Source organism: Spinacia oleracea, unplaced genomic scaffold, assembly GCF_020520425.1.
Source record: "Spinacia oleracea cultivar Varoflay unplaced genomic scaffold, BTI_SOV_V1 SOVchr0_084, whole genome shotgun sequence".
In the NCBI taxonomy this organism is placed as follows: Eukaryota; Viridiplantae; Streptophyta; class Magnoliopsida; order Caryophyllales; family Amaranthaceae; genus Spinacia; species Spinacia oleracea.
The window spans coordinates 25,459-33,464 of NW_026614412.1; the positions used below are offsets into that span (position 1 = coordinate 25,459).

General features: G+C 39.1%; 1 pseudogene; it reads right to left on the reverse strand.

Moving 5' to 3' along the window:
* Positions 1-249: 249 nt before the first annotated feature.
* LOC130465178 (protein HLB1-like) lies at positions 250-4,668 on the reverse strand (annotated as a pseudogene).
* Positions 4,669-8,006: the final 3,338 nt, after the last annotated feature.

Genomic DNA, 8,006 nt, shown 5'->3' on the forward strand with positions numbered 1-8,006 from the left:
CGAAAATGGCACTTTAGCCTAAATATGACCTATAACGACACAATGAGCCTTAAATATGCATAAATGGATTGGAATGAGTTCTAGAAAGTCAAAACTAAGCATATAAAAAATTGATTCCTCAGGAAACTCTTCCTAATATACATTGATTTCTGTGATTAAATATTTCTATGCTACACAACCCAATTAAAAGGGAAAAGAAAGCGTTACCGATAATACAATTAATACATTTAACAAAGAGTCAAAGACTAATCATCCAGTGATTACACCACCAAAACATCACTCTTACCTCGAGCAAAATTGTGTAAACTAAACGAATTGCATCCAGCCAACCATCCAAAGATTCCCACGAGTCAGCTACCTAAGATGTCCGTGAGAGAACAGCAGCGTTATAAGGCCAAATTTCCAGTTATCGTCATAACAAATTGAGAAACAATCAAGGACGCTATGGAAGAGCGGCTACCTTGTGAATGTTAAGCTATGCATTTAGTTTGTTTCGTAATATATGTAATGGTCTATAAGGACCTTAATTATTTGTTTAGTTTGTAAAACTTTTTCATTTCAGTAAATTTAACCCTATGTCAAAATAAAAAAATAAAAGACATTGAGGAAAAAGAATCATTGAGATGTATGGAAAATGCAGATATAAAAGGTAAAAGAAGTTGCTAACCAAGTATACAGGTCCGTGTATTGTGTCAATGAAGAGTCAGCCCCAGGTGGTAAAGTAAGATCAGCAGATGCTGACACTGAAACAATGTCAGGGATGTCAACTTTGACGGCTCTATTTTTTATATTTGGCCCATCTACTTGCTTGCTAGAAAGACTCTGCCGTGATGTCTTTTGTTCGGATACAATCTGCATTAGAAAGGGGTGGTTCAGTAAGAAACATTACTTTCAACCATCCATCAGATTGCACAATGGTCAAATATCTCAACATATCTCCATAATCTATACCATTATCCAACTGCATGAGTCAAGATGAATGTCATGTCTCCACATATAATGAGAAAATCTCAAGAGATATCTATCTTAGTTACACACAGCAATAGATAGGTCCCCATAAATTTTAGAAAACCAATTAAAGAAACTACCATATAACAAGAACTTGATAGCTCTCCATCGCAAGTATCCATAGGTGAAAATTCCAACTAAAGTAACTTTCAGATGCTAAATCAACCCCAAGGATGAAACGAGTACAATACAGTATCCTTGCAAGTTTCTCAAGTCAAGATAGAGAAAGGGAGAAAGAGAGGCACTGCTAACTTCACTGCAAGACGTTGGAAAACAAAGACAAACAACAATCAATATAATTTGGGAAATTCTACATGGTGGTCTACTGGTTTCGAAAATTTTACATGGTGGAAAATAAATAAATTAAAGGGACCCAAAAAAATTATTGTTCTGCAAAAATGATCTATTTATAGAAGTTAAATTGTTGAATATAAACGAGGTTGGACTGGGGAAGCTGTTGCTGGAGAGGCCAAGCCGATTTCTTCGAGTCAGCTTTGTCAGATCCATGAGAAGAAGAAGAAAAAGACATCCGATTCTTTTGATGTTGCCAAGTTTGCATTTGAATTGGTTGGCTGGTTCGCTGAACAGATTGGCTGGGGAATAGCTCGTTGATAGCTAAACTGGCTTGCCGGCGGGAGACGTGGGCTGCGTGTGGTTGTTGCCTTGTTGGTGAAGATGGAGAGAAGAAGTGGTGAGATTGGGTGGTAGAGTGGTGGGTGCGGGTGGTGGGGTCAGGTTAGCGCGATGGGGTTGGACTGGTCGGTGGGGTCAGGTGGTGGCGTGGGGTGGTTAGGTTGTTTGGATGGTGGGTGGTGGTGGGAGACTTGGAGTGAGGTGTATTAACTAGAGGGTAGGTTAGTAATTATATTTAGGGTCAGAAATATGGTAAATTAGTGGTGGGTTAACATAACTTTAGTTGATAACGACACTTAGTGTATTAAGCCATTACCAAGAAAATGAAACTTTTTAGTTTCCACCATGTAGAATTTCCCAACGAAGAGGTCAGGATGTAGAACTTCCCATAAAGTTTTCATCAAGAAATGTATTTGTTACTATATGAAAAGATATCACATGGAAAGATGTTTAGAAAATAGGATTATTTAGCTAAACAATGCTCTAAACGCAATGCAACTGAGCCATGGAAAGCACAACACCTGAAGTGTCTGATTAAATATTGCCTGTCTAACATCCTGGAGTGTCTGATTAAATATCACTTTCCTTCCCAAGCCAGGAGATAGTGAAATACCTGATAAAGACCCTCATGGTTAAGGACAAATTGTGTCCGCTTCCAATCACTATGGGGGGCCTATTGGATTTCCTGGAGGTGGAGCCGTCAGATATCCCACTTAAGATAGGGCAAAGGAAGCTGAAAAATAGATAAGAGAGATTTAGAACAAATCATGACTTAACACACTGCAAAAGGAGAAGCCTTGTGTTAACGTCAGGGAGCAACACAAACCACTATATATGAAAATGCATAAAGGTGCATGTTTTTGTCTGCAAGAACATTTCCTCTTTCCCCCCCCCCCCCCCCCCCTCCCCCCTCCCCGCCCTCTTCCTTGAAACACTGGATTATCTCCAGAAGCAACTAGAGTAGAGAACTAAATCAAACAAATATCAATTGAACCATAATTTCTGTCCCTAAAAGGTCAAGCTTCGGAAACAGAATTTTAAGGAACGTCTCTACTATATTCCTTGATATGTTTTCACTTGACATTCATGAAAGGTGAAAGTTGATCAAAGCTCTGGGAGTGTCCTTAAACATACACAAAGTACTTGATAATTTGATTCGGGTAAAGCCGTAAAGGGATTACCTATTGAGGGGTGGGGAGAGGGTCAAACTAGCATTGAGGATAACTAAATGGAAAGTAGAATGTGGTTTTTACAGTCACGTAAAATGCTGAAATGTAACTAGAACTATGTACACTTTCTGTTGATTTTATGTAAAGGACTCTTACCATAGAACGGACTAGCCTCAGTGCACTGCGGTAGACCTACAAGTTTAAAAGCAAAACCAAAAAAACTGTCACAATTACAACTCACAAGAAACCTCGTCAGAGAAAACAGATATGATGCAACTGTTTGCAATAGGAATACATTGGCCTAGCATAATGATTTTGCGTTATAATTTTTCCTTGCATTTCTCCAATAATATTCTGAGCTTGAAAGTTGTATCAGGATGAAAAATACAAAGCGCAAGAGCCCAATAGGTCCAATTTCAAGAGACAAAAAAACACCCACCAAGAATTCTACCAAAGAAGATTTAGGAAGGTTGAGGTGTATACAAGCCTACCCGCATCAATGTTTCGTGAGGACCGCTGAAGAGGCAGGGAGGGTGAAGATGAGAAACCAGAATTGCAGAGAGCTTACCGAGTAATTTGGCTTCAATGCGTGGAGCAGCTGCAATATAGACAGCGCACTGACTATACAAGTCATTGGGCGAAATATCATTATGGCTGACTGATCCCCCGATTCTTAGCAAGTCCTCGGCTAAGCCATACTGCAAAACCAAAATATACATAACTCACCTTATCATCCGATCTCAGTGACCGTGTAACCCTTCAATACAACACAATATCCAGATGATAATAATAAAGAAAGAAGAAAGCACTGGACAAGCATTGCTAAAACAGAAAAGAATAATTGAGGACTAACCAAAACAGTTCTGAGGTTGTAAATAGCCCTATGAAGTCAAACTGCAACTGAATTGCTGCACGGAACTGCATCAAGGTATATTACAGAGAATCAAATAATAGTGAAGATTCAATAATATTCATAATTTCGTATGTAACCCACACCTAAAATCATTTAGTTATCTTGAGTTTATCAAGTAATATGTTTGCACCTTACTAATTGCCGTCTTAACAATGTTATGCTTTTCCTTAGCAGGGACTATCGCACTGAGTTCCTGTATCACAAAACAGGGAATGGTAAAGCCAAAGTCTGAGAGCATTGTATTGCCACTAACTTTCTAGTGTAAACAAAAAATGCACTTCTCAGCCTTTCCTTTCTGCATTTCTCACTGTATAGATGAGAAATATTACCTGCAGTGCAAGTCCCCAGTTGTTAAGCGCCTGGAAAGGAACAATGAGATTGTTACAATGACAAAAATGAACAGAAATCTAAAGAATTGTAGTAAAAAGATAAAATAGCCAAATACAAAAAGAAAAAAACCTGGGGACTATTCCAATTCAACTGCACAGCTTTTCCGTAGTAATCTGTGGCCTGAAAGGAAGATAATTAGGTCATAAGGTCTACTTAAATAATACAAAGCAAAAGCCTAAATATTCTACTTTCATCATTTCATAATGAGTTAATATTTCCAAACACCCATAATTTGTAAGAAAATAGCATCAATTGTGTTCTTGGTACATCCAACAATAAGTGAACGTCAAATGAACAACTCAGAGAAAAGGTCACCACTTTGCTTCAGAGATTTATGATCAATACAGCTTCTGGAAATGATAGGATGAAAATACAACAAGACCATAAAAAATGAAGGTAAAGAATTATAACATGAAAAATCACATTTCAATAGTACGTACAATGCAATTAACAACAGTCAACCCACCTCCCCTGCTCCACCCCACCACGACCGCCACCACCACCACCACCATTCTCTAATTCCAACACCGCCCCATCTTTATCTATGAATAAACCCTAAAAAACGAATTGAACAAACCCTAAAACGAATTGAACAAACGAATTGAACCGTAAAAACGAATTGAACAAAAGAATAGAACAAACCCTTAAAACGAATTGAACAAACAAATTGAACAAAACCTAAAACGAAGCACAGAACTCAAAAAAATTAATTGAACAAACGGCATCTGCAGAGGAGGCGAGAAAAGAGACCACCGGCGACTGGCGAGGAGGCCAGAAACCACCGACGACTCGACGAGGAAGCTAGATTGATGACGCAGGAATGGTTTTTTTTTTTTTGAGGGGGGCGACGCAGGGAAAGCTATGGGGAAGAAGAAGGGAGTTGAGCGCGCGGCGAGCTGAAGTTTTGAGATGCTTAATTTGTTCTGAATAACTCCGTAGTATAATATTGCAGCGAATTTTTTTTATCCGGGTTATTGCAGGGGGCTTTTAAATGTACGCTGCAATAAAAACGGGCTATTGCAGGGGGCTTTTAAAATGTACGCTGCAACAAACACTTTTGTAGGGAACAATTAAATTGTACGCTGCAAACACCATTTAAATGGTTTGACCCGCGTTGACCGACTAGTTGTTGAAGCGTATTAATACATGTACGCTGCAACAAGGGGGCTGCAACAGGGGTTTTTTCTACTAGTGCACATTCTTACTCTCACACAAAATTGCTCTCGGTTTTGGGCATACGTTCTGACTCCCATCCGGCTTTTTGTGAGTGCACACCAACGTCGGAGTTGCGCTAATCCTGGAGGGCGGACCGCATTCTGTTCTACTGCACCGGGAGCGGTTAGCGCGGAATCATCTTTTAGGACAGTGGGTGTCCACGACGCAACAATTGTTCTTCGTTCAGTTCATCGAATCAGATAAGTTTGTTCTAATTTTCGCTTTAATCGGAACAATCTAAAAGACGATTATTATGGCTTTGACTTCCAAATTCATGATTCCTGATATGTCTAAGTTAGAACCTCTTGATGGCAAGAATTATAAACGTTGGGCTGTTAGGATGCGATTCTATTTAGAACAAATTGAGATTGCTTATGTGCTTGATGATGTTGTCGAACCTGATGATGAAAACGAATTGCATGCTTTTGAGTTGAAATTTGCTAAGATGTAGGACATGTAAGGGCATGTTGCTGCATCATATGTCGGAATACATTGCTTGATATCTATATGGGGTTTAATCATGCTAGGGATATTTGGGATGCATTAGAAAAGAAATATGGAACTGATGATGCTGGTACTAAGCGTATTGTGTCAGTAAGTGGTTAGCTTTTCAAGTCCAAGATGATAAACAATTATTGATCAGATTCATGCTTATGAAAATATTTGCATTGCTATGGCTGCCGAGGGTTTGAGTATTTTGTGATATTACCCTTGCTATAGTTTTATTGAGAAACTCCCACCCTCTTGGAAAGATTTTCGTAATCAGTAATGCATAAGAAAAAGGACCTTACCTTAGAGGAGCTTGTAGGTCACCTGAAAATTGAGGAGGAAATCGTATTAAGGATAAGGGTCAATCTGTGTTTTCCGGGTCTGCTAAGGCTAACCTTGTAGAACCTAAGCCTCATGCATATTCTGAAAAGTTTAAGGGAAAGGGAAGTCCTTTCAAGCCTCAAGGGAAAACCAATGAAGTATAAGTTCAAGGGCAAGTGTTTTGAATGTGGGGAAAACTGGTCACAAGTCTGTAGATTGCAGATCCAAGAAGAAGTCGGATCAGAACCAAGCCAACCTTGCTGAAGCTAATGAAGTTTCTAATCCTAACCATTTTTGTTGCTTGTTGTTTCAGAAGCTAACTTGACAGGTAATGTTGCTGAATGGATCGTTGATACTGGAGCAACGAGACATATCTGCACCAACAAGACATGTTCACTACCTACGAAAAAACTGATGGTGAAAATGTCTTCATGGGTAATTCAGCTTCTGCAACTGTTCAAGGCAAAGGGAATTGATCGTTCTCACTCTTACCTCTGGAAAACTTATTACTCTTACCAATGTGTTGCATGTTCCAGAAATGCCGTAGGAACCTGATTTCTGGTAGCTTGCTAATTAAGGCTGGATTGAAGCTTTCATTTGATTCTGATAGGCTTGTTATTACTCATAATGGGGGAGTTGTGGGAAAGGGTTTCTGTAATGGGGGTTTATTACTCTTGATGTCAACTTGAAATATGAATAAGAATGCTAGTACTTCTTCTGTTTGATATGCTGAGTCTATTGATTTATGGCATGCAAGGTTGGTCATCTTAACATTGCTTCAATTAAAAGGCTTAAACAACTTAACTTGATCCCCAGTTTTTCTAAAACTGATTTTGCAAAATGTGAAGTATGTGTTTGAGGCCAGGTTTGCAAAGAAGCCATTTAAATCAATAGATAGACAAACTAAAGTACTAGAGCTTGTTCATAGTGACTTGGGGGATTTTAAAAATTATGAGAGCAGGGGTGGTAAAAGGTATTATATTACTTTTGTTGATGACTGCCAAGATTCACCATGGTTTATCTTCTCAGGTCAAAAGATGAGGCTGAGGAAATGTTCCTCAATACAAGGCCGAAGTGGAGAACCAACTTGATAGGAAGATCAAGAGACTTAGGAGTGATAGGTGGTGGTGAATATGACCCTAACACTCTTAAGGCATTTTGTGAGCAGAATGGGGATCATTCATGAGACAACGGCTCCCTACACACCCGAGCAGAACGGGATTGCTGAAAGGAAGAACAGAACATTGAAGAACATGATGAATTCTATGCTTATTAGTTCTGGGTTTTCTGATAACATGTGGGGGGAAGCTATATTATCTGCTTGTCATGTTTTGAACAGGAGGTACCTCACAAGAAGCTAGACACGACTCCATACGAATATGGAATGGTCGTGCACCTAACTAAGTTATTTGAAAGTGTGGGGGTGTCTAGCAAAGGTGGCTATACCCAGCTTCAAAAGGGACAAGATTGGTACTAAAACGGTTGATTGTATTTTTATTGTTATGCTTACCCAAGTGCTGCATATCGTTTTTCTTGTTAAAGGTGCTAACAATTCTTATGCATGGTGGTAACAATCATTGAGGCAAGAGATGCCGAGTTTTTTGAAACATATTTCCTTTGAAAATATCTTGTGTCAATGATGTGCCTTCTTCTAGCACTTCTTTAGTATGCCTGTGTTGCTCCTCCACCTCTGAGTGAATTCTGAATTAGAGCCAAGGAGGAGCAAGAGGGCACGAAAGGAAACCAGTTATGGTGATGATTTTATTACCGCTTTCTAACTGAACCTTACTTGATGATGATGACTTTGCTTATGTCTTTTATTTTGGAAGATGATCCTAGGACCTATGAGAGGCTATGAAATCTGTTGA